This window comes from Heliangelus exortis, chromosome W (genome assembly GCF_036169615.1).
Source record: "Heliangelus exortis chromosome W, bHelExo1.hap1, whole genome shotgun sequence".
NCBI classification, from domain to species: domain Eukaryota; kingdom Metazoa; phylum Chordata; class Aves; order Apodiformes; family Trochilidae; genus Heliangelus; species Heliangelus exortis.
Window position 1 is genome coordinate 9270015 of NC_092453.1, and position 27975 is coordinate 9297989.

The 27975-nt window shown below is 46.2% G+C and overlaps 1 long non-coding RNA gene and 1 pseudogene across 1 annotated transcript in view; both read left to right on the forward strand.

Annotated features, from left to right (window-relative positions):
• The window catches only part of LOC139789130 (uncharacterized), a 331076-nt gene that overhangs the window by 27652 nt on the left and 275449 nt on the right, over positions 1–27975 (forward strand). The gene's annotated exons all lie outside the window — the stretch shown is intronic.
• LOC139789153 (zinc finger protein 502-like) lies at positions 1670–3421 on the forward strand (annotated as a pseudogene).

A 27975-nucleotide genomic window follows, 5' to 3' on the forward strand; every position in this document is an offset into this window, starting at 1 on the left:
ATAAATTACATCAGAATTGTATGGTCTGTGTTCCCCTGTCCACTGGCTCCTGCTGCCCTGTCACCTCTATGGGAGGGTTGTGTTTCCACCACCAGTTAATTGCAGATCAGGTTCAAACTCAGTCTCAAAAATCTGAATATTTCCAGTCTCTTCCTCGGGATACCCAAATTGAGGTTCTTCACCCCATTTTCAAAAACCAATAACCATCCAGGGCACAGATATTTGGTTTATCCAAGTTCTGACTAGAAATGTCCCAGGAAGTTGTTCTTCCTGATCTACTGGGAGGGTCTTTGTGGTCATACACTGGGGTTGGCCAGGTCAGAGTAGCTGCCCTGGACTTTAGATCATGGTCACATGGATCCCTCATTCCAGAGCTGGAGAGAACCCAACGTAACGCTTTTGATATCTCTTGCTCTCGCAAGGTTTCAATCATCAGCCTCCCAAAACTTGAGGTTCTTTGAAGAGAAAAAATATTTTAGAATGAATTCTCTTCCATGAACGGAAACAAACTGAGTGTGAAATGGAAATGAAGAAAGAACCTTTAGGGCAGTAACCACTGGGCTGGTCATTGTCCCCGAGTTTATACCTGAAAGCAGTGAATTCGCAGCCTCTTATCTCCAGGGCCTGCAGGCTTTGTGTTGAGGTGGGGTCAGCACCACGCAGCACTGTGATGTGTCCCCTCCCCCCACCCATGTGACAAGCCCAACCCCCCCTGCAAACTTCCAACCTCACCCCCGCTCCCCGGGATGGGTCCTGCCCCCCCAGCTTTTCTTCCTCTCCCTGCTGCTTCCCACGAAGGCGCTGCAGCTCCCAGGATGTTTTGCGCTGCCCCGGGGATACACCCACACCCCCCGCCCCACAACTGGTGACCGCCAGAGCATCGCCCCGCCCTCCCCACCGGCCTGGGCTGTGCCCCCTGCAGGTACCAGGAGGTGATGGGAGGAGGGTGGTGATGTAAACACTTTGAAAATACGAAATATGTCTCTCAAATCAGTATTTTTTCTACTCTTTTAAAAATATACCAAACATATTCTCAATTAACAGATTTTTACACCAAACTTAACTAGCTTCTGTTTTGTATCATGCATGACAGGCACCTAAAGATAAGAGTGCTTATCAGGTCACCTCCTGGTACATGGTCCAGACAAAGATAATAACTTTAGCAAGGTAACAAGGACTGAAAGATAATAATAAATAATAGAGAAGTTCTTGGGATGGCAAAATCTGTGTCATCTTTAGCAAGTCTGTGTGCCAGTGATTTATGAAAAGACAGAACCCTTTTTGCTGTATAAAAACTCCAAGAGAAAAGGAGAAGAGGCGGCTCTCTCTTCCCCCCCTTCTCTCTCGCCACTTAGGCTTCAGCTACAGGACAGCAACAGTGGAGGAAAGGAAAAGCGGAGAACATCAACCAAGCAGGAACGGTGGGTCCTACACCGCCCCCCCTCCAGCCAGAGACCAGGGCCGGCGGACAGTGATAAAACTAAATTGTTCTCTTGTTTTCTTTCCTTTTCTTAACAACTCTCTCCCCAAAGTGACTAATTTGTGTAAATTCTCTCCTCTTTCAAACTTGTTGGTTCTTTTAAAGGTGGTGTTATTGTCTCCTTTCCCCAAAACAAATCTTTGTAATTTGCTTAAATCACAAAGCCTGTTATTTTTATAAATTCGAGCGATGTCTATGAGTAGTGGCTGATTTTTCCTCACAATCAAAACATAAAATAATAGCTCTGATTGTAACAGGTGGTTATCCCAATACTACCCAAACTGGAGGCAAACAGAACAATATGAGGGAGGGGGCGGAGTGGGGAACAAAACTTATCCCTGGGGTGAGGGCAGTGGGATTGGTGAACCACTAACCTGTCTGGAAGGTGAAGGAACTGTGATTGGGTCTCCCCCCACCTTATCTGGGGAATCCCAACTCATCCTGGGCTAGGGGGCTGTGATACGGGACCCCCAAGACATCCCAAGGCTTTGGGGGATGCAATTGGGGACCCTCAAATCACATTGGAGCCAGGGATAACAATGGCAACCCCGGAATCCTTCCAGGGAACTTAGGATAAACAATTGGGTATCCACAATTCATCTCAGGAGACCCCAACTCATCCAAATAGATGACAGCTCATCCTGGATGTGGGTGCAATGGTGGAAACCGCAGGTCATGGCGAGGATTTGATAGTACGATGGGGAACCCAAAATCATGCCAGAGTTGCTTGGTGGTATGTAAAGAACCCTTTGGGTTTTGGGTGCCAGTGCAGTTACTAAAGATTATGTAAAGACTGATCTGTGAGAATCCAACTCTATGGGTAACATCTTCATTCATCCTCACAGTCCATTTTTGCCTCCAGTAGGTTAGATGTAGGTTTTGTCTTCCATCACCACAGAAAAACTCTCCCGTACTTTGTTATCACGCTATGGCTTCTTTCACAGACACAGGGTGATTCCACCTGGGCAAAAATATCTCTGGGTGCCTCAAGGATCAGACAGCTTTTGGTCAATGTGTGACATTGGTGAAACATCACTGAATCAATCCAGGAGAAAAATTAGACAGTGGTGAGGAACATGGGAAAAGGTTTAGGATCCGCTCAGCCCATCTCCACCATCGGAAAATCCATCAGGGTGAGAGACCCCCGAGATGTCCTGACTGCGGGAGATGGTTTAGCGATAGCTCGGAACTGGTCCAATGGTGACACCATCACACAGACACCATGTCCTACACCTGCCCTGACTGCAGGAAAGGTTTTCTGAGGAGATCAGATTTTATCCAGCATCAACGGATCCATACGGGTGAGAAACCCTTTAAATGTTCCAAGCGTGGGAAGGAGTTTACCCAGAGTTCCCATTTATCACAACATCACCATATCCATACAGGAGAGAAGTTGTATCCATGTAACCCTTTAAATGTTCCAAGTGTGGGAAGGAGTTTACACGTAGATACTGGTTACCAAGGCATCGCTGCATCCACACGGGAGAGAGACCTTATAAGTGTCTGGAGTGTGGGAAGGATTTTACCCAGAGTTCCAATTCATCACACCATCACCGGATTCACTCAGGAGAGAGACATAAGTGTGGGAAGGAGTTTTCCCAGATTTCCAATTTGTCACAGCATCACCGCATCCATATAGGAGAGAACTTGTATCCGTGCACTCACTACGGGAAAGCCTTCAACAATAGCACCTCCTGGATTCATCACCAACGAGTCCACACTGGAGAAAAACCCTACACGTGTCCCCAGTGTGGGAAAGGCTTCACATACAGCTCAGGTCTCACCCATCACCTATGGATCCATACGGGTGAACGTCCCTACAAGTGTCTCAACTGTCGGAAGAGGTTTAGGCAAAGGTCCCACTTGTTGAAACATCAGCGCCTCCATACAGATGAATGACCCTAAAGCTGCTCCGAGTGTGAGAAGAGAATATGGGAGTGAAAATCTGTGATGGTGTCATTTTGAGGTGAAAAGAAACTTTTTCCTTTAGGATGGTGTTTTGAGGAGATTTAGACCCCAAATTTTGTTGTTATGCTTCAGTGTCCAGATGGTTGTGGCTACAAAACTGGGTGGGGGCACACTAGTCTGAGGTTCAATAACATTTGTGGGTTGTTTTTATTAATAAGATACTCAATAAAATCATACAAATATGCAATGGAGCAAATCTTCACGACTCTTGAGTGCAAAGGGTTAGAGAATCCTTTTGGTTCTTTGAAGTTGGGACCCCCTCCTCAAAACACCCCCCTTGTCCCACCCTGATGTGTAGCAATGATCCCACCTTGAGGTTCAGAGTGGACCCTCTTGCTTTCTAAAATACTTCTGGGAGGAGTGGGGGCAGTGGGATCCACTTGTAGTCCCAGACTTGGTAAACGGTTCCTCATCCATGGGATACTGGTGGCTAAGGTGCCACCTGATCCATGGGAAAAAAGAAGCAGCAGAGGGTGAAAACTGCTGATATTGTCCATTTTGAGTCTTGGCAGGTCAATGGCTGTGGTGGTGCAGACCCCCCTGGTCACTGAGCCATGCTGCAACATCAACATGAGCAAACATGCTCCTTGCTGAAAGTTCCCACCCAAGAGCGGTGGTCCTGACGTTCTTGTTCAATAGTAAGTGCAGCAGCTGATACCATCCAGCACTGTCTGATCTTACCCACTGGAGCAGTGAGCCTGGAGAATTGGGAACCTTTTCATCCAAGTGCAAACACAGCGATTTGGGGCGATCAGGCACTCCCTAACCAGACCTGGAACCGTTGGCAGAAGGTACTTGAGACCCCTTTTCTGCTCAGAACGCAGCCCACTCTGAAAGTTCCCCTAATTCCTATGTGACCATGCTCAGACACTTCTGTAGTTATAAACCTCTCACTGCCTCTTGTGTCTTTGCTGCCACATGGATCAGCATCCCTATCTCCACTGAGACAACAGATTGTTAGACCTCACTAGCACTTTTCCCCATCAGCTCTGGCTTGCTGCTCCCAGGCTCCTCTCTAGTAAGCCTGATTTCATCCCCCCTCCAATCTAGTCTCAAGCTCTTTCAAGGAGCCCTTCTCACTCTTCTCCCAGGATCCTTCTTCCCCTATGAGTGAGGCTTTCCCCACCTGCTGCCAGCAGGCCTGGCCTCCTGTAAATCAACCCACGATCAAAGAAACCAAAGTCCTGCTGGTAAAATTCAGGATTTTCTGCCCGGTTTCAAACCAGGAACCTTTCTTCTGGGAGACAAATGTGGTAACCTCTACACTACAGAAACTCACCTGAAAAACAAAAGAAAACAAACCCAAAACAAAAATATATGAGTTTTCTGCATTTGGGGAAATTGCAGGGATCAGCACACTCAGAGTGCAAGGGCTGAGCCTCTCCCTGGGAAACCCACCTGCCTGATCATGGTGTCTCCCCTGCCCGGTAAGTTGATCTTTGAATTCTTTGCCTCAGTCTTTTGCGGTAGCGGTGAAGAAAACGTGTGCAACCAATATGGTTGATAAACGAACTTCCACTTTATTGCGCAGCAACTTTCGCTTATATAGTGCTTCTGTGACCACGCCCCTGCCACCATATAACAACGTAACATTTTATTGGACACCCGGTGTGTTTACCTGTAGCACAGCAAATCCCTGGTGCAGGTAGCACCGGAGTATGGGCCGATCTAATTGGCCCCCCAAGCATGGGGTTGGGCACAGTAAAGGGGTCACACCCCCTATCTCTTCGAGAACATTCAGGAATATTCTCCAACATTCTCCAACCCTCTCTAACATTCTACAACATATCCCCCCTTTCTTTTTTGCACAAGCCCATGTTTGGTTTAAAATTTTTTGCAGTGCTAAATTTCAAATAAATATAGTGCAAATAACAAAACATGCAAAACTTAAGGATACATTCAATAAAACAATGCCCTTTCAAAACAATCTAAAAACTACTCAAACCACTCAATTAATGAATCAAACAAATTGGTTAACAAGTTATCAACCAGATTTCGTTGCCTTAATCAAGTAAGAGTCGACTTCGCATTTATGACATGTCTCTGTTTCATACAATCATTCATACTCACACACTCTTTAACAGAGCTCTGTTCAATATTAGGAAGGTCTGGCGTTCACTAGTGCAGAGAGCCAAAAGAGGGATAGGAGAGACTTATCCGACAAAATCTTGTCGGGGGGCCCCTATAAGCATCTCCAGGCCCCACCGGCTCATAGTGTTGCAAGTAGCGAAAGAAATAGAAATTTAGAAGTAGTTATGCTAAGGTTTGGACTGGTCAAGCAGGACAGAAAAACAGGCCCTGGGAGCGGCTCTTGGAAACTAGCAAGAAATGTGCTAATGTGCTGAGAAGAGGGGAACAGTTTATCAACAAGGAATGTGCTGGGAAGAGGGGAACAGCTTGTCAAAGGGGATTAGTCAAGCATACAGAACATGAAGAAAAGTAAACTGACATTGAAGATAAGGGTTATTACGCATGTAAGGGGGGGTTGGTGGTGGGAGACAGTTAAAACAATATCTTAAGTTGAAAAAGTATGAGAGATTTGTGGTTTGTGGATGCCTTTCTATTGTTATCTGCATGATGTATGTAACTGTTTCGCAACTGAAATTCCGCACGAAGGCTTCATTGTAAAAGGGTATAAAAGCTGAACCGAAAACGAGGATCGTTGGAATCCTGACTTGGGACGCTAGTCCTCAGGTTTCCCGGACCCCGAATAAAGCACCGCATAAACTGACACTCTGTTGGTTTGTGTCTTGACTACGGGCAACAATAGCACAATGGAGTCCTAGGTCCTTCATAGTTGCCAAATTAAATTGTATTAAACTTAGGATTGCAACATTCAATTACTACATTCATAACGGGCGAAGTCTGGGTTTTTTGGGTTTTTGTTTTTTGTTTTTTTTTTTTCCTGGGTCTCGTAACTTCTTAATATACTTCTGATGTAACTGTTCACAATCTTTTGGTACTTAGTAGAGGTCCATGTCCTCGTTCCTCAAGCCATTCTTCAACAAACCCTTTATCTTTTTTGTACAATCATAATATTGGCAGCTTTGGCAAATAACTTCTTGAGTATCGCTAACATACAACTAAAACACATCAAAGTTATCAATATAATACAAAGTACGAGCAAACCAGTCTTACATAAACTTTGAAGCCATCCGGTGAGGCTAAACCAATTGACTAATTCATCTATAGCAAAAAATACTACATCTTGCTTGATATTTTGAGTACGTTCTACTAGCTGTTGTATCTCCTTATGTATTGATTTAAAATGATCACTCAAACTCATACAACACATACCACCGAAATCTTCACAACCATGGCCATGAACTAAAACCAAAAAATCAATAGCAGCTCTATTCTCTAATACTGCATGTTGTACAGAGGACAAGTCTTCAGCTAATTCAGATAGTACTTTGCTAGTATCACTAGCATGCTTTACTACCCAACAACTCAACTTCTCCAGGTTCCGATGTGCATGAGCGGCAGCTGCTCCCGGCAAAAAGATAGAAGTGACAATCACCTGCCATTTGGACCAAAGGTTAACATCGTCATCACATCCCTGCACTAGTATTTGGGCCAGGCCTCGCTTCCACCGCACACGATGGGTACTGTTTGGGTGTGCGTGAGGCATAGCTAAGCTCAGTTGACCAATGGTGCAAGGCCCTCCAATGGGATGGGATGGTATACCTGACCATGCCCTATCTTCGCAAATTAAAAGGTACCCTGATGGTAATTTCCTAGGAAGCTGTGTCCCAGGCAATGGGTTAGTAGCACCACGGAGGGTGTAGTTGCACCATTGGCTGAAATTGCCAATTGGGAAAACGTTGGTAGTAGCACATTGTCTCCCCATGACTTCTGTGCAATCAGTGGACAAGCTACTCATCCGGAGACAATAAGTGGCATTTAGAGAGTCTACAAGGCTTAATTCTTGGGGATCGGGCCCAACAGGCAGACGACTAACCCAAGTGTCGTAGTCACTTAAGCACGCAACTAGACTGACCTTGGTGGAACATAGACTCTTGGTGTGAAATTGCACTTGTGTGTGGTTCATTGCTGCTTGAAACATTGGCCACGTCTCTTCTGAGGCTGGTACACCAACTAAATACATAATAAAAGGCAATTGGGGGGTCGCTAGACTGACACAAAAAGAAGTGGTGTTAAGCTGCGGCGCAAGGGTAACCCAGACATTCTGTCGGGGGTCGAAGTTCGGTAAGGCAAAACAATCAAAGTTTAAAATGACAATGAAACCTATGATGAAGTCAACACCGCAGCAATAGTAACATGAACATATTTAAGCCTTCCAAATTCTGGTACATGAGTGACATCCATTTGCCATCTTTCATTTGGACCAAGATCTCGGGGATTAACTCTGAGGCCGAGACCAAGTCCCTTTTGGTTACACTGTGGGCAGGCTTTTACAATGCCTCTGGCCTCGTCCATGGAAATCTGGAAGTGACGGTGCAGTCCTCTGGCATTCTGGTGGAAGGTAGCATGCGCATTTCTCGCCTTAGTAAATTCGTCCATGGGTACAGATAGCGAAACCAATCTGTCTGCTCGAGCATTGCCTTCTCCTAGGCCGTCAGACCATTGATGACTCCGAATATGAATGATAGCATAAGGTTGATCTCTCTGTTGGATGGCAGTCCGCAGCTGACGAAATAAGTCATTTAATCGCCAGTTTGCGATGTCTTTGAGATAGGCATCCTCAATTCGCTGTATAACTCCCACAGCATATAGGGAATCTGAGACAACATTAAGACGTACATTCAGCCAGCGTGAAAAGGCGTAAACAATGGCTGCCAACTCTAGAGTCTGTAGGGTATCGTCCTCTTGTGAGGACAGGAGTTCATGGCACCATTGCTCTTTGTATTGCCACGTCACTGCGGCTGGTTGTGAACGTTTTCCTGCATTGGTAAAAACCGTGCATCTTGAAGGGGTTCCTCAGATCGTTTTGGAGCAGGAATCCATTCATGCAGGGACATCCGCTTTAACACAGTAGATCGCAACAGGGAAAGATCAATGGTTTGCGGTGCTTCTAGGAGACTTGGCTGTAGGTCTGGAGAGTGCTGCAAATACCAGTCCAACTCTCCTTGCTTCATTGGAAGATAAATTGTGCTAGGTTCATCTCCAGTAATTTGTATAATACGGGTTCGGCCTTAACAAATTAAAAGGGCCAATACCTCAATCTTTGTTTGGATTGTAGTTTTTGGCTGTAGTGGTCCGAAGATCCATTCTAACACACGAATATCAGCAGACCCAGTCTCCCCCTTTTTCTTTTTGGACTGCGTGAGAGCTCCAAGTAAATGTTGTTTACCCGTAAGGATGGTTAGGTCTATGGGTAAGTTTACATCACGGCGACCCACGGAGCGCTGAGATATTGTCAGGCCAATTTCAGTTATGGCCTGTTGTTGAGCTGTTGAAAGGGTAACGGGGGAGGCAGGTTCGGTGCCTTTAAGAAATGGTCGTAACAGTTCTAGGTGATCGTTTGTTATACCGATGACAGGGTGCAACCATTGAACATCACCTAAGAATCGTTGTACATCATGTAAGGTGTTAAGAGTCAAATGGAGAGCAGTTTTTTGAGGTCTAACTTGTGACTCAGTAATATGCCATCCTAGGTACTTCCATGGTGGTGTACGTTGTATCTTTTCAGGTGCTATTTGGAGTCCCTGGTGACTTAGCTGTTGTGTTAAAAAGTGCTCCTGCTGCTCAGTAAACGGGTCTTGCTGTGCTATTAGGATGTCATCCATGTAATGATAAATTAAGGCATCTGGCCATGCTTGCCGTACTGGCAATAATGCTGCATCTACAAACAGTTGACACAAAGTTGGGCTGTTTTCCATGCCCTGTGGGAGCACTACCCACTCAAATCGTGAAGCAGGGGCTTCTCTGTTGAGGGCTGGGAGTGTAAATGCAAATCGCTTTGTGTCTTGTGGGTGTATGCGTATGGTGAAGAAGCAGTCTTTAAAGTCTACTGTAAGTAGATGCCAACGCTCTGGAAGCATCGCGGGGTTAGACATTCCGGGCTGAAGAGCTCCCATTGCTTCCATGTGGGAATTAACTGCACGTAGATCATGTAGTAAACGGTACCTGCCAGACTTCTTTTTAATTACGAAGATTGGAGTATTCCAAGGGCTAGTTGATGGTTGTATGTGCCCTTGCTCTAACTGTTCTTGTACTAAGACGTGTGCTTGTCTGAGGCTTTCTCGCTTCAGCGGCCACTGCTCGATCCATATTGGCTGTGATGATAACCATGTCAATGGGATCGGGAAAGCCCAAGGAGTGACCACTAATAAAAATGGTCTCTTGTGATCAGGCGTGCCCTGATCTGACATAGTACGTCTCTGCCAACGAGGGCCTGTACGTTTGTAGGCAATGGCATGATGGTGATGAATAGAGTGCATGTACGGTTATCAAGGGTAAGACAAATCTTTTGTGTGCTTCGTTTTACCTGGGCTGCGCCTCCTACCCCTTCAACTCCAGACATCATTGGGGCAGCTGGCCAGTGACGAGGCCACAGCTTTTCATCCACGATAGTGATGTCTGCTCCTGTGTCCAGTAGAGCTGTAAAGTGACACTGGTCCTGCTGATGTTCTAATAATATTGGTGCTTTGGGGCGTTCATCCATTGGGACGCATAATAAGGCCATTTGTCCTGTAGACCCAAACGCTGCTGTTCGGCGGGGAACTGTCGAAGAGACGGCTGCTGCATCAGTTAATTGTTGTGCCAGGACTAGCTGAGCAATTCGAGTTCTTTTTGGAATTACCATAGGTGGTGTCCAAGTCATAGCTACAATACAAATTTCTCCAGTATAGTCACTGTCTCTTACTCCTGGCAAGACAAACAAACCCTTAAGTCCAGCAGACGATCATCCTAATAAAAGGGGTCCACATGGTTTTTCTTGATATTTCACTGGATCGGTGATACCCGTAGGGATCTTTTGGGGCTTGATGTCACTGCGGGTCACATCTACTGCGGTTGCCAGGTCCAGCCCGAGGCTTCCACTGGTTGCTGGATGGAGGGAGGTGGGTGGCTGGAGTTGTTGTTGAAGGGAAGAGGAAATTGGCTGGTTGTCAAAGGGAGGTAGTAGAGATGGCTGGTTGCTGAAAGGAAGTGCGGGTGGATGATTGCTGGAGGTAGGTGGGGGTAGGTGATTGCTGGAAGGGAGAGGGAGTGGAAGTGGCTGGTTGCTGTTGTTCGAAAGGGTCCACACTAGAGCCGCAGTTGGGGTCTTTGTGCCGCGGCTTCTCGCGCTCCTCGATCCGTTTCCCTGGTATCTGCAGACTTCGGTAGCATAAGTGTTCGTATTACAGTGTTGACACCAGACTGTGGCTTTGTGACAATGCCTTCGAAGATGTCCAGTGTGTCCACAGCGAAAACATTTGTCAGTTGATCGTTGCGGCTGTCTGGCGTCGGCAGGACGTAACGGGACTAGGGCTGCAAAGGCTTGCTTCTTGATTGCGAGAGCTTGCTGGTTGGCTTGCTGTTGGGCTAAAAAGGCTTGTTATTGGGCTGAAAGAGCTTGCTGCTGGGCTTGCACCATACCTTTCCCTACATCTTGTATTGCCTCAATTAACATTGCCTGAGTCCCTACTGGTACTTTAGCTAACCGTTCCAGCATCTCCTCAATTGATGCTTCCGATGGCATGAAGGAAATTATATTTTTCGTGGTGGTATTGCTGTTCTCTAAGACACACTGACGGAGCAATGTAGTTTTCATTTGATCTGGTACACAAGCCTGATTAATGGCATCAGTGAGTTTATCTACAAACTGTGAGAACGGCTCATCTCTGCCTTGCTTAATTGACATAGAAGATTGGACAACTGGTGTAGTTCTAACTTTACTCATAGCTTCCCTTGCAAGTCTCATGGACTCTCTTATTATATGTTGGCCTAATCTTGCTTGTGCCTCAAAATTAGCATATTGTCCACAACCCATAAGTTGATTTATTGTTATCCCATACAGGGGGTCATTTTGTTCTCTAGGAATTTCTATGAATCTGTGACATAATGTTTGCCAGTGGGCTTGCCAATAACAGTAAAGCTGATTGAGGCATGATCATTCTCATAATTCCTTTTATGTCCTCTGGGAGCAACAGTCCTGAGCCCCAGATATAACTTATCATTTGCTTGACTGGTTCACCATGCAACCCATATTCATTTACGGTGGCTCTTAGTTATGTTAGCAATTTCCAATTTAAAGAGTGATACTCCAATTCCACATTTCCCTGATTAGCTTTTGTATATATGATTGGGAAAACTTGTGGCAGGGTATCTAAAACTGAGGATAAATCATAATCTTTATTTTTAAGGGCCTCCTCATGCATTTGCGACCAATTAATCGTTAAGATGCGGTAGTGCCGTGCTGCAGGCTTTTATGTCTGAAAAGCGGCTGCTTGCGGCAGGGAGGAAGGGGGTTGGGGAGGGCTGGTCGGAGGAGGGAGAGGGGGGAGGGGGAGGAGGAGGGGTGCTGCGGACCGGGAACGTCCCAGTCGGATGACGTACGGAGTGGGGGTGGGGCCGAAGGCGGGGCACAATGGAGGTCGGGACCAGCCCGGGAGCCACCCTCGCCGGATGACGCGGAACACAGGGTTTCCGGACTCTGGTTCAGTCCGCTTCCGACGCTGCAAGTGGTCACTTCCGTCCCGTCCTTACATCCCGAGCCACGTGGCTCAAGATGGCTGGCACAGGCCACGTCAGAGGGTGGTGGGGGAGGGGGGGAGGGGCAGCGGGTTGCATTGGAACTTCACTGGAATTTTGAGCAAGCTATACAATTATTTCATCTCCCGTTGGGGGACAGGGATCGTAATCAACCCCTAACTGATGCAAATCTGGTATCGGCTGCCCTTTTAAGGTTGCCGAAGCTACAGCGGTGATTTTCTTCTCTGTCTGATAACGGTGCAAGCAAGTAATCACTGTATGCCATGGTTTCATTAACTTATGAGCTGTCTTATCCTCTTCTATTACCTTATAACACAAAATATCTCCTAAGCTTTTCTATTCTTTCTCATCAGATAAGTTAGCAGGGTCAGTAAAAAACTGATATGTGCGAGCTAAGTCTTTTACGGCATGTTTCTTTAAGAAACTAATAAAAAAGTCTAGAATAGAATAGAAATAGAATAGAAAGTCTAGGGCTACTTCGTTCTCCATTTTCTGCGCGCTTAACTATCCCTTTATTATTTTGGTGCAGCCTTAATCCGAGCCTTTTACGGCTTTTTATACGAGCCTTTTGCGGGCTTTTACGACTTTTTATGACTAAGAACTGGTAGGCCTTTCCCAGCAGGGAACGAACTCGTTCATTTTTCTTTCAGTTGCGATTCGCCTCTCTACGCCTGCGTCGAGAGGAATTTATTGCCCTCCAAGACGTTGCTTTTTGCTGCTTTCCTGTAACCCCCCTTTTCAAGCCAGGTATTTGATCTCAGTGGTTTTACCTGCCGAGCTGTGATTGGTGCTATCGATGGTTCGAAACTTTTCAGACTTTTCAAGGCTCTTCAGACTTTCTGATTGTTCAGGGCCTTTGCACAGTTCGGGCGCCAGTTGCGGGAGCGGTGAAGAAAATGCGCGCAACCAATATGGTTGATAAACGAACTTCCGCTTTATTGCACAGCAACTTTCGCTTATATAGTGCTTCTGTGACCACGCCCCCACCACCATATAGCAACATAACGTTTTATTGGACATCCGGTGTGTTTACCTGTAGCACAGCGAATCCCTGGTGCAGGTAGCACCGGAGTATGGGCCGATCTAATTGGCCCCCCAAACATGGGGCTGGGCATAGTAAAGGGGTCACACCTCCTATCGCTTTGAGAACATTCAGGAATACTCTCCAACATTCTCCAACCCTCTAACATTCTACAACAGTCTTTAGTAACAGGACCAGTCATACAGAAGAAATCCAACTCCCTCAGCTGGGTGACAGGGACCAGGCACAGAATAGACCTCCCCACAATCCAGGAGGAGATGGTCAGTGACCTGCTGCACCATAGAGATGTGCACAGATCTATGGGGCTGGATGGGAAGCATCCACGTGTGCTGAAAGAAATGGCATGGGTGCTCACCAAGACAATTTTCATCACTGATCAGCAGTCCTGCCTGACTGGACGGGTATCAACAGACTGGAAGTCAGCCAATGTGACACTCAGGTATAAGAAGGGATGGAAGGAAAATCTGCAAGTTTGACGCCAGTCCATGGGAAACTGATGGAGCAGTTCATCCTAAGTCCCATTATGGGGTAAAATCAGGAAAATAGGTTGATCGGGCCCAGTCAGCACGGCTTCATGAAGGGAAAGTCCTGTTTGACAAACCTGACCTCATTCTATGCAAGGGTGATTCTCTTCACGGATCAAGGAAAGGCTGTAGATATGGTCTACCTTGACTTCACTAAGGCATTTGACTGAGTTTCCCCCAGCATTCTCCTGGAGAAGCTGGCTGCTCATGGCTTAGATGGGCATGTGCTTTGCTGGGTTCAAAACTGGTTGGATGGCCGTGCCCAAAGATTTGTGGTCAATGCAGTTAAATCCATCTGGCGGGCGGTCACGAGTGGTGTCCCCTAGGGCTCAGTGCTGGGGCTGCTCCTGTTGAACATCTTTATCAACGACCTAGATGAGGGGATATGCGGGAGCGGCAAAGAAAATGCGCGCAACCAATATGGTTGATAAAAGAACTTCTGGTTTATTGCGCAGCAACTTTCGCTTATATAGTGCTTCCGTGACCACGCCCCCGCCACCAACATAACCTTTTATTGGACACCCGGTGTGTTTACCTGTAGCACAGTGAATCCCTGGTGCAGGTAGCACCGGAGTATGGGCCAATCTAATTGGCCTCCCAAACATGGGGTTGGGCATAGTAAAGGGGTCGCACCCCCTATCTCTTCGAGAATATTCAGGAATATTCTCCAACATTCTCCAAACCTCTCTAACATTCCACAACAGGGATAGAATTCACCCTTAGTAAATCCACACTGAGCTGGGTGGAAGTGTTGATGTGCCTGAGGGTAGGGAGGCTCTGCAGAGGGATCTGGACAGGCTTGATGGATGGGCCAAGGCCAACTGCACTACAGCCTTGGGGAGGAGTGACTGGAGAGCTGCCCAGCAGAGACGGAGCTGGGGGTGCTGATTGACAGCTGGCTGAACATGAGCCAGCAGTGTGCCCAGGTGTCCAAGAAGGCCACCACCATCCTGGCCTGATTCAGGAAGAGTGTGACCAGCAGGGCCAGGGAGGTGATCTTACCCTTGTCCTCAGCCTTGGTGAGGCTGCACCTCGAGCACTGTGTGCACTTTTGGGCACCACAAGATAGGAAGGACATAGAGGTGCTGGAGAGGGTGCAGAGAAGGGGAAATTAGCTAATCAGCAGTCTGGATCAGTGGTTTGAAGAGTGGCTCATTAGGTGGGTGGTTGTTAGCAAAGACACCTGCAGAGGACGAGTAAATATGAGACAGGAGATCATGGGTACCAGCACCCACTTGGAGCAGACACGAGGAAGGTGTTCATCTCGGGGAGGTACACAGCCCACTGCGGATGTCCACATGGACCTCTTTTCATGTGGGCTGGGTAGGGGCTCTCCTGCTTAGCTCGTGGAGACATGGCTACAGCAACTGCCACATAAGCACACTGTGAAAGGTGTTGGCCTCTTCCTTCAGTGTATCATCAAGGGGATAGAAGGACCAGCAAAGGCTGAGAGTGTGAGCCCACGAGTGGAGACCTCACTATGATGTGCTTCAAACTCATCTCGTGGATAGAGCTGGGGTGGTCCTGGCCTCAACTACAGTGCTGGAAATCAGCTGCTCTCAAAGCACTGCCGAAATGGTCTAAACTGCCCTGAGGTATCCATCACATACCCACTGTCACCAGGCAGGGTTTGCCTCTGAGTCCTTGTAAGGGACTTGGTGGAGGAACCCTCTCCACTGGACCCTCGGACCCTCTTAGGTCAGTCCACAGGGAGCAGGCGCCTGAGCACAGTGTTCATCACTGATCCATTATATTTGCTGACAAAATTCTGCTGAAGGTAAATGTAAGCAATGTTTCCTTATGGTATAGAGGTCATTGCTGCAGAGCCAGGAATATGAAATATCTTCCAAATGGACATTATTTACTATCTGCTCATATGATTTTTCATTTCATTGTGCTTTATTCTGATGTTTTGTAATTCAGTGTTATGCTACACCCTCAGTAGTTGTCTGATGAATTAAGAGATGACCACAAGTAACTGGTTTTTGTCCTTAACCTCTTTTCACATTCCCTAGTAAAGAAACAAAGGACCCTGTGAGCCAACTCCTTTCCAGCAGTGGGAAAAATGCCTTTAACTTCAAAAACCCGCTCAATCTTTGTTCTTTACTGTTAACCGGCCACCAACTGGATGCAGCAGCGTTCACCACCACTCAAGTTAGCAGGGTCAGTAAAAAACTGATATGTGCGGCCGTCTGCTACAAGCGCCGCCGGATCTTTTTTAAAATCCACATCTTTTATGGCACGTTCCTGTAAGAAACTAATAAAAAAGGTCTAGAATAGAATAGAAATAGAATAGAGAGTCTAGGGCTACTTCGTTCTCTATTTTCTGCGCGCTTAACTATCCCTTTATTATTTTGGTGCAACCTTAATCCGAGCCTTTATGGGCTTTTTGTACGAGCCTTTTGTGGGCTTTTTACAACTTTTTAAACTAAAAACCGGTAGCCCTTCCCCTTCTGTCACGGTTTAACACTGGCCCGGCAATTAAACCAAGTAACAGACGCTCTCTATTAATCTCTCTCTCCTCCCTTATAAGAAAGGAGAGAGAATAAGGGAGAGAGACTTATGGGTTGGAAACTAAACTACACAACTTTAATGAAACAGTAATGATAAATAGGAAAAATTAACAAATATATACAAATATACAAGAAAATGGATACCACATTCCTCCCCCCTTTCCCCCAATAGCTCTCACGTCACCACCGAGCCTGCAGGGCAGCTCTGGGAAAGTTCAGGCTGGACTCCTGGAGTCGGCAGCAGTTGGGAACTGGAGGCAGGAACACAGATATGGGCTGGCATGGATCAGGAGCACAGGCAGGCAAACGGAAGGGATCCTTCCAGGATGCCGGGTGAAGGAAGGGAAGCAGGAAGGGCAGGCAGCCGGAAGCTGGAAGCAGGAAATCTGGCTTGGCCCTCGTGATCCCTCAAATTTATACTGAGGATGACGTATATGGGATGGAATACTCTGTTTGGTCAATTCTGGCATCTATCTTGTCTGTTCCTCCCCAAAGGAGGGATGCAGGTGGGACCTCTTTATGTTTTCTTCAGAGCTGAGCAGTGTCCTTGGCTCTGCATACCAGTCTCTAGCAGTAACTATAAACATCAAGTGTTATCAGTCCTAGAAACACACACTGTCTGAGAAACTTGCTCTTAATTTCAGCAAGTGCAACTACTTACAAGACACTTAGCTAAAAGCAAAAGTACAAGACAGAAAATCACCTTTATCCTGGCCCAAACCAGGACATTCCATCCCTTATTCCATACCATTTGCGTCATGCTCCAGTCATTACTATCTCTTATCCCTAAACATAACTATACACAAATTATTACTACCTCTCTGTGCTAAAATTCACTAAGTAATGAGTCTATGATTGCTGATGCTCATCTATTGTAGCAGATTCACAAAAGAAGGAGAAATTTTCACAGTTCATGTCCATGGTCCACAAGTTGCAGGTTGCAGATGTTAACTTCAAGGAAGTTACTGGGTGCCAGCCGATGGATCTAGTTCTGATTTCACCATCACAAAATCATCCTGAAAAACACTCATAGAACACTGTTAGTTTGTGCAACAACTCACATAACAGTAGTTAAGGTGGGATACAAGTTCATGACTCCCAAAGAGTCCATGCATTACTGATTAAGCTAGACAAGCAGAAATTAGGAATTCTCACCTAGTGTTAGATTCCCTTGTGGTACACATTGTACTTCTCCATCTTTCATCATCACCCACCAAGTGTGTCCAGGCCCTTGAGCGAAAGCAACCCCACGAATGGGTTTGCCTTTGCCAGAGGCAGGATAAACCCAAACTGTTTTCCCTAGCAGATTCTTTTCATGCACCACAGGCACTTTGTCCCCATCTACTGTGTGTAGAAGATCTGACTGAGCAGGACCAGCTCGATTGATGGAACCCCTGGTGTTAACTAACCAGGTAGCTTTTGCCAAGTGCTTGTCCCAGTTTTTAAAAGTTCCACCACCCATTGCCTTTAAGGTAGTTTTTAACAGTCCATTGTACCTTTCAATTTTACCTGAGGCTGGTGCATGATAGGGAATATGGTATATCCACTCAATACCATGTTCTTTGGCCCAGTTATTTATAAGACTATTTTTGAAATGAGTTCCATTATCTGACTCAATTCTTTCTGGTGTACCATGTCTCCACAAGACTTGTTTCTCTAGGCCCAGGATAGTGTTCCGGGCTGTGGCATGAGGCACAGGATATGTTTCCAGCCATCCTGTACTTGCCTCCACCATTGTAAGCACGTAGCGCTTACCCTGGCAGGTTTGAGGCAGTGTGATGTAATCGACTTGCCAGGCCTCCCCATACCTATATTTTGACCACCTCCCTTCATACCACAGAGGTTTCAACCTTTTAGCTTGCTTAATTGCAGCACATACGTCACAGTCGTGGATAACCTGCGCAATAGCGTCCAAAGATAAATCCACCCCTCGGTCACGAGCCCATGGATATGTTCCATCCCTGCCTTGATGACCTGAAGCATTGTGGGCCCATTTGGCTAAAAACAGTTCACCTTTATGGTCCCAGTCCAGATATATTTGGAACACTTGAGCAGCTTCATATGCTCGTTGGTTGTATTGATGTTCCTCAGTAGCTCGATATGAAGGTACGTGGGCATCTACATGACGCACTTTTACATCAAGTTTCTCTAACCTAGCAGCAATGTCTTTCCACAGTTCAGCAGCCCAGATAGGTTTATCTCTACGTTGCCAGTTGTTTTGTTTCCACTGCTTTAACCAACCCCATAAGGCATTTGCTACCATCCATGAGTCAGTATAGAGATAAAGTCTCGGCCACTTTTCTTGTTCAGCAATGTTCAAAGCCAATTGGATGGCTTTTACCTCTGCGTATTGACTTGATTCACCATCTCCTTCATCTTTTTTTGCAACTAGTCGTGTAGGATTCCATACAGCAGCTTTCCACCTTTGATGGCCTCCTACCAGTCGACAGGATCCATCAGTGAAAAGAGCATATTGTTTTTCATTCTCTGGTAACTGGTCGTATGGTGGGGCTTCTTCAGCCCGTTTTACCACTTTTTCTGGTGGCATTCCAAAGTGTCTGCCTTCTGGCCAATGTGTTATTGCTTCTACAATTCCTGGACGATCAAGTCTTCCTATCCTAGCTCTCTGTGAAAGAGTAAAGCAATCCATTTACTCCAGGTAGCATCGGTAGCATGATGGGAAGATTCTCTACCTGTGTACATAAAACCCAGTACAGGTAATCGTGGCACCAGGAGGAGCTGTGCTTCAGTACCAATCACTTCTGAAGCAGCTCTAACTCCTTCGTATGCGGCCAGTATCTCTTTTTCAGTGGCTGTGTAGTTGGCTTCGGAGCCTTTGTAGTTTCGACCCCAAAATCCAAGGGGTCGGCCTCGAGTCTCTCCTGGAGCTTTCTGCCAGAGGCTCCATGTAGGACCATCACCTCCATCTCCGGTGTAAAGAACATTTTTAATGTCTGGCCCTGTTCGAATTGGTCCAAGGGCCATTGCCTGCACAATCTCCTGTTTAATACTCCCAAAAGCAGCTTGTTGTTCTGAGCCCCATTTAAAGTCTTTCTTCTTCCGAGTAACCTCATAAAGAGGTTTCACAATCTGATTATAAAGAGGAATATGCATCCTCCAAAACCCAACAGTTCCTAAGAAGGACTGAGTTTCCTTTTTGGTAGTTGGTGGGGCCATAGCTGTTATTTTGTTAATCACGTCCATTGGGATGTGGCGACGTCCATCTTGCCACTTAACTCCCAGAAACTGGATCTCTTGTGCAGGTCCCTTGACCTTGCTTCTTTTGATAGCAAAACCAGCCTCTAGAAGGATTTCAATTATCTTCTTACCTTTCTCGTAGACTTCCTTTGCTGTGTCACCCCACACAATGATGTCATCGATGTACTGTAGATGTTCTGGAGCTCCACCCTTTTCCAAGGTATCATGGATCAGTCCATGGCAGATGGGAGGACTGTGTTTCCACCCCTGGGGCAGTCGATTCCAAGTGTACTGGATACCTCTCCAGGTGAGAGCAAACTGTGCCCTGCATTCTGGTGCTAAAGGAATAGCAAAAAATGCATTAGCAATGTCAATAGTAGCATACCACCTGGCTGCCTTTGACTCCAGCTCATACTGAAGTTCTAGCATGTCTGGCACAGCAGCACTTAGTGGTGGAGTAACCTCATTCAGGGCACGATAGTCCACTGTCAGCCTCCACTCTCCATTAGGCTTTCTCACTGGCCATACAGGACTGTTGAAGGGTGAGTGAGTCTTGCTGATCACTCCTTGGCTCTCTAGTTGCCGGATCAGCTTGTGAATGGGGATCACAGCATCTCTGTTGACACGATACTGTCTTCGATGCACTACTGAAATAGCAGTTGGCACCCGCTGGTTTATAGTTCTCAGCAAACCCACTATAAAGGATTTGTCTGGCATTAGTGTGCACTGTGCACCAGTGTCCACCAAGGCTTTATACTTTTGTGGCTCTAATGTGCCAGGCCATCGAATCCACACAATCCAATAAATTCGGTTGTCCCTCTCCTCCACCTGGCTGGAGGCAGGGCACCTCTAAGCTTGAGCACATACAACATTGTCAGTATGTGCATTACTGGAGTTTGCATCCCCAGTACTCACACCTGATGTACAGGGATCTTGAGTCACCAGCATATTTGAATTGAGTAACTCCACACTGGAGACTTGAGCAGCCATCTTTTTAGAAGGACCTCCATTTGTCTTCATCTTTGTCAGCAACTTACATACTTGCTCCTCTAGGACAGCAGTAGGTTTCTGATCCCACTTTGTCATGTCCTCTCCATACTCACACAGGAGTGCCCATAGGATTCCTCTTACTGAATTCTGTTTCTCTCGATTCCGTCTCATAGGAGGGCGTCTCTTCTTAATGGCTGCAGTGTGGGGTCCTCCGTCTGTCTGAGGAAAAAGGGGTGAATGCAATTTCTCAGATGTTCTCTTTATAGCTGAGACCCAGGCCCGACGAGGGGCTGTGACAGCATCTTCACACTCTCGTACTGTTTTAATCACATCACCCACAGTTGCATCCACATCTGCAGGAACCCATAGCATTACTGAGAGTGTATGGTTAAAAGGTGGTGGTGCAGCATGCACAAACCTTTGCATCATAGGTCTAGGGCACGGTACGTGATAAGGATCTTCAATGTCATCAGCATTATAGATCACGTCTCGTACAGCCAATTCCTCCAGATACTTGAGAGCTTTTCCAAGCGTGGGTGCTTTGACCTGTGGGCAGTCTATTTCCTCTTTATAGGGATATCTCTCCCTTACAGCTGCCAAGAGTCGTTTCCATAGGCTGGTGGTTCTAACCTTTTCCCCAAATGCCGGATCAATACCTGCATCTCTGGCCAGGGATCCCAACTGTCTGGCTTCCTTCTGATTTAATGTTATGGTAGCAGCCCCATCCGTCCAGCATCGGAGTAACCAAGAGAGAAGTGGTTCACCTGAAAATCGGCTATAGTCTTTTCTCAGAGTACGCAAGTCTCTCATGGAATAGGACTGAACAGATTCTGAGTCTGAGTCCTCAGCTGACTCTGCTTTAGAGTCTCTTCTAGCTGCTCTACGAGGAGAGGCAGTGTCCTCTATTTCCTCTATCACCTGGTCGTCTTGTTCAGACTTGGAAGGGTTAAGGCTCATTTGTGATTTCCATTGTTTCACTTTTCTCCTAGTTACAGGGTCAACAAGTAACTGTGTGGGCTGAGGGGGAGAGGCTGTGGTATCTGCATCAGTAGCCGCAGCAGGGCTCGTTTTCTGAGCAGCAGCAGTGTCTGTGGGGGTAGAGACAGGAGCTGCAGCTGTAGCAGAAACACTGGCGATGCTGGCCGGCCTTATCTGAGTTGTGCCCTTGTGTGAGGGGGGGCGAGAAGCAGCAGGAGTGGGGGTGCTCTCTTTATGAGGTGTGCTCGTTCCCCTAGTTGTAGTTGTCTTATTCCTCACCAACATATGATAGCACATGAAAATATTGACAGACACCTGAACAACAATGGCTGCAAGAATCAGGAGGCTCAAAACTATAACAAGCATAATGCCATTTTGACAAGAATCCACTGAACTCAGCCCAAGAGAGGAATATTTCCTCAAAAGAGGGCTGAAAATGTAATTACTAACAAAGTTCTTAATCCTTGTATGAAACACCACTGTACCATGCACCATGATATACATCAATATTGAGGACCATATTGCAACGATGGTTCTAAAACAGCTCTTACGAAAGAAAAACCACATATTAACAGCAATTCCAGCTGCAAATAAACAGATTGCATACTCTAAGTACCAAAGGTATGGCATGATTGGTTTAATCTCCAACCCTGTGAAATTTCCAAAGGAAAAGGTCTGATTCCCACTCAACGAAGCCATTCTTCGACTGGAGTTGGAACTAAAACTATTCAGGCAAATTAGTCAAAATTTGAACTGGACTCGAGCCAATTAGCTCGGGCCCCACGTTGGGCGCCAATAAATCTGTCACGGTTTAACACTGGCCCGGCAATTAAACCGAGTAACAGACGCTCTCTATTAATCTCTCTCTCCTCCCTTATAAGAAAGGAGAGAGAATAAGGGAGAGAGACTTATGGGTTGGAAACTAAACTACACAACTTTAATGAAACAGTAATGATAAATAGGAAAAATTAACAAATATATACAAATATACAAGAAAATGGATACCACATTCCTCCCCCCTTTCCCCCAATAGCTCTCACCTCACCACCGAGGCTGCAGGGCAGCTCTGGGAAAGTTCAGGCTGGACTCCTGGAGTCGGCAGCAGTTGGGAACTGGAGGCAGGAACACACAGATATGGGCTGGCATGGATCAGGAGCACAGGCAGGCAAACGGAAGGGATCCTTCCAGGATGCCGGGTGAAGGAAGGGAAGCAGGAAGGGCAGGCAGCCGGAAGCTGGAAGCAGGAAATCTGGCTTGGCCCTCGTGATCCCTCAAATTTATACTGAGGATGACGTATATGGGATGGAATACTCTGTTTGGTCAATTCTGGCATCTATCTTGTCTGTTCCTCCCCAAAGGAGGGATGCAGGTGGGACCTCTTTATGTTTTCTTCAGAGCTGAGCAGTGTCCTTGGCTCTGCATACCAGTCTCTAGCAGTAACTATAAACATCAAGTGTTATCAGTCCTAGAAACACACACTGTCTGAGAAACTTGCTCTTAATTTCAGCAAGTGCAACTACTTACAAGACACTTAGCTAAAAGCAAAAGTACAAGACAGAAAATCACCTTTATCCTGGCCCAAACCAGGACACCTTCCCTTCTTTCAGTTGCGAATCGCCTCTCTACGCCTGCATCGAGAGGAATTTATTGCCATCCGAAACGTTGCTTTTTCGGTGTTTTCCTGGAGCCCCTGTTCCCAGCCAAGTTATTTGGTTTCAGTGGTTTTACCTGCCGAGCTGTGATTGGTGCTATCGATGGTTCGGTCCTCCACAAGGCTTCCCTAGTGAAGATCGGTCTTCCGCAGGATTTGCCTGTTGATTTCGAAACTTTTCAGACTTTTCAAGGCTCTTCAGTCTTTCTGATTGTTCAGGGCCTGTAGCATGGTTCGGGCGCCAGTTGCGGGAGCGGCAAAGAAAATGCATGCAACCAATATGGTTGATAAACGAACTTCTGGTTTATTGCACAGCAACTTTCGCTTATATAGTGCTTCCGTGACCACGCCCCCGCCACCAACATAACCTTTTATTGGACACCCGGTATGTTTACCTGTAGCACAGCAAATCCCTGGAGTATGGGCCGATCTAATTGGCCCCCCAAACATGGGGTTGGGCATAGTAAAGGGGTCCCACCCCCTATCTCTTCGAGAATATTCAGGAATATTCTCCAACATTCTCCAAACCTCTCTAACATTCCACAACAGCAATGTATCATTAGCAATGTATCATTATCTCGCATGATGAAGTAAGTCAGGATTGCTCAAAAACAAAAAGGGGGATATGTTGGGAAACTGTTTGGAAGAAAACAGACATGTGAGCAATCCTGACTATTTAGCTTTAGCTTGAGTGAGCTAAGGGCCTTGAGGCCCTTAACTGCAAGGTTACTGAAAGATGAGTATGGGCAAAAGATAAGGGAGCTGGCAGCAGAAAAGAAGAATAACAGGATAATGATGTAGCCAGCAGAAGTTTTGTGAGAACAGGATTTGTGGCCAAGATAAAGCCACCTGCAAGATATCGTTATATAAACAAGGGCTCTATATAAAGCGAGTGTGAATTGTTAATAAATGACTTCACTTTAACCATACTGGTGACTACGTGTTGTCTTTAAGACTCCGCGGATTTTCTACACAGGAGAAAGAAGAATTGCGCCAAAAAAAAAAGAAAATATTTAAAGTGGCATTTTGGTAGAATTTGGAGACTTCGTAAAAATTGACGAAGATGAGGAATCTGGAGAGCAAAATTCTGAAATTAGTGCTATCCCTAATCTGCTGTTGGAGTACCCCCCATGCACGTCTGAATATACAACAGACGATGGAGAGTATGTCTCTCCTGAAAGGCCATTTAAAAAATGGTGCATTTTGCATCCAATAGTGGTAAAAGCCGACCCTCAATTTTAAAAACAAAGCCACAGCCAAAAGCTGCCAATACCCAGACTCATCCTCCCCCTCAGGCTTCTAACCCGCCCGAGGGAGAAATGGCTGAAGACTTTTTCAATCGTAGAATCATAGAATTGGCTGGGTTGGAAGGGACCTCAGAGATCATCAAGTCCAACCCTTGATCCACTACCGCTAAGGTTACTAGACCATGGCACTGAGCACCACATCCAGTATCTTTTTAAATATCTCCAGGGATGGAGAATCCACTACTTCCTGGGGCAGCCCATTCAAATGCTGATCACCGTCTCCGTAAAGAAATTCTTTCTAATAGCCAACCTAAACCTCCCCCGGCACAACTTAAGACCATGCCCTCTTGTCTTGCTGAGAGTTGCCTGGGAAAAGAGAACAACCCCCACCTGGCTCCAACCTCCTTTCAGGTAGTTTTAGAGAGTGATGAGGTCTCCTCTGAGCCTCCTCTTCTCCAGGCTGAACAGCCCCAGCTCCCTTGCCTCCCCAATGCCCATGCCTTTTTTATCCTGGCCGCTATAATTTGGCAGGAGAAAGAAGAATTGCGCCAAAAACAAGAAAATATTGAAAGTGGCACGTTAGTAGAATTTGGAGACTCCATAAAATTTGATGAAGTTGAGAAATCTGGAGAGCAAAATTCTGAAATCAGTGCTAACCCTAATCTGCTGTTAGAGCACCCCCCATCTACGTCTGAATATACAACAGATGAAGGGGAGTACATCTCTCCTGAAAGGCCATATAAAAAGGTGCATTTTGCATCGAAAAAGGGGAAAAGCTGCCCCTCTATTTTAAAAACAAAGCCACAACCAAAAGCTGCCAACATCCAGACACACACACCCCCTCAGGCTGTTAAGCTGCCTGAGGGAGAAATGTCTGAATTATGCCATTTGGTCAGCATGTTTATAAAATCTGGGGCTAAGAGATTTGATAAATTGGAGAAAAAGGTCCATCAGGTCGCTGTAATGAGCGAGAAGGCCTCTATGCAGTCTTCCTCCCACCATGATTCTTCTTATAGTTCAGAAGATGAGACGAGACCTATAACCCATAAACATCTGCGTCCTGTGATAAGAGCAGAACATACACGTGAACTGGATACAGGACGAGAACAAGTTACCCATAAAGAATTTCCATACTCTCCTCTGGAGCTGACACAATTGAAAAGACAATTTGGCATATTACGCTTGGAAACTGATATAGATTATGTAGTAAGGGTTTCATCCTCTGGTGGAGACCACATATTATTATAAGAAAAAGAAGCCTCAGGCCACTGGGGTCCTGGAGTTATGTTAACTACTGGCAATCCCAGAGCTCCATGGTCCCTGACCCAACGAGCTGCTTATAATGTGGGCTTCCCTGACCCCATAGCAAGGGGAGAACCCCATGTATTGCAAGGGGGTCTCACCCAGCTACTGGACAATGTTCACAAAGCCAGTGTGATCCAGATGATATATGACCATGCTCTAGTAGTTAACCAGGATGATCCATTTATACTAAGGATAAGACCTGAAAGAATGGATATTCTCATCCCAGGGCTACCTGCACAACTGCAAAATCTAGCCCTACAGATCAAGGCTAGAATCAAAAATCCAAATGCAAATTTGCTATTTGGCACAGACTACACTTGTTCTGCTCTGCTTACAGAATTAGCAGAATTTGGATGCAAATATGTGGCACCCAAAGCTGATTGTACATCTGTAAAAAATCTTCAAACCCCAGAAAATAATAATGGTGATCAAAAATTTACTTATGCCGCTGCAGCTGCCATGCCTCCCCAAATTCCTCCTCACCAGCAAGAGAAATCATGGGGTGACTGGACAGTTGTAAATAGGGGAGGCAGACGGAGAAATAATAATAATCATCAGAATAGAACATCCCGAGACAGAAATAATTCACCACGGGGTGAACTGGGGCCTTTCACGAAGCTTAAAGAGGAAGCTAAGCGAAAAGGCATCCTTCCTTCACTCTTAAGTCACAATTTTATTATGGCCATCTAAAAGCCATAGTAGAGGAATTGGCCCACCAGGTCGAATTCAGGGGAAAGATCTGGAAATTCCCATAATTCGGGAAACTCAAAAAAGACCTGTCCCTGCTAGTAAAAAGAAAGCAAAAAGACATCAGAGAGAGGAGACAGGTCCTGATCCCAGTTCAGTAAATTCTACTGACCCCCTGAATAAACTGTGAGAAACCATCCCTACAAATCAAAATGATTGGTCTGAAAATAATGAACAATCAAATCCTAAAATATCCAGTCCTCCAAAAGACTGGCAAAATGTGCTAAGATTTGTCTTAAATAAAAATGGTGATTTAGAGCTGTCACGGTTTAACACCAGCCTGGCAATTAAACCGAGTAACAGATGCTCTCTATTAATCTCTCTCTCCTCCCTGATAGAGAAAGGAGAGAGAATAAGGGAGGGAGACTTATGGATTGGAAGCTAAACTACACAACTTTAATGAAACAGTAATGATAAATAGGAAAAATTACTCAGTATATACAAACATACAGGAAAATTTATGTCACGTTCCTTCCCCCCTTTTCCCCTAATAACTCTCACGTCACCAACAAGGCTGCAGGGCAGCCCTGGGAAAGTCCAGGCTGGACTCCTGGAGTTGGCAGCAGTCGAGAGCTGGAGGCAGGAACACACAGATATGGGCTGGCATGGATCAGGACCACAGGCAGACGAACTGATGAAATCCTCCCAGGATGGTGAAGGAAACAGGGAACGGGTAAAGGAAGGGAAGAAGGAAAGGCAGGAAGGGCAGAAAGACGGAAGATGGAAGCTGGCTTGGCCCTCATGATCCCTCAAATTTATATCGAATATGACGTGTATGGGATGAAATACTCTGGTCAATTCTGGCATCTATCTTGTCCGTTCCTCCCCAAAGGAGGGCTGCAGGTGGGACCTCTTTCTTCCTTCTGGAGGGTAAAATGTTCCTCAGAGCTGAGCAGTGTCCTTGGCTCTGCATACCAGTCTCTAGCAGTAACTATAAACATCAAGTGTTATCAGTCCTAGAAGCAGACACTGTCTGAGAAACTTGCTGTTCATTTCAGCAAGTGCAACTATTTACAAGAGACTTATCTGAAAGCAAAAGTACAAGACAGAAAATCACCTTTATCCTGGCCCAAACCAGGACACCTTCCTATCCTGTGGTGCCCAAAACTGCACACAGTGCTCAAGGTGCTGCCTCACCAAGGCTGAGGACAAGGGTAAGATCACCTCCCTGGCCCTGCTAGTCACACTCTTCCTGATAGAGGCCAGGATGCCATTGTCCTTCTTGGCCACCTGGGCACACTGCTGGCTCATGTTCAGCTGGCTGCCAATCAGCACCCCCAGGTCCCTCTCTGCTGGGCAGCTCTCCAGCTACTCCTCCCCAAGCCTGTAGTGCTGCTCATTTCAGTAAGTGCAACTGCTTACAAGAGACTTAATTGAAAGCAGAAGTACAAGACAGAAAATCACCTTTATCCTGGCCCAAACCAGGACAAGGGCTTACTTGTGCTGTTGGGCCAAAGTGCTACCCTGTAACATTTGTAGTAGACACAGGCGCACAGATCTCCACACTAAAATCTGATGTGGCCAAAAAATGTGGCATTAATTCTTCTCTGAAGCCAATATTCATGAGTGGTGCTTTGGGAAAGCCTGTTTTACAAAAAACTGCTAAAGTTTCCCTAAAGCTACCGGAAGACAAGAAGTTAATTCAGACCCAAATGATAGTAGACGACATTC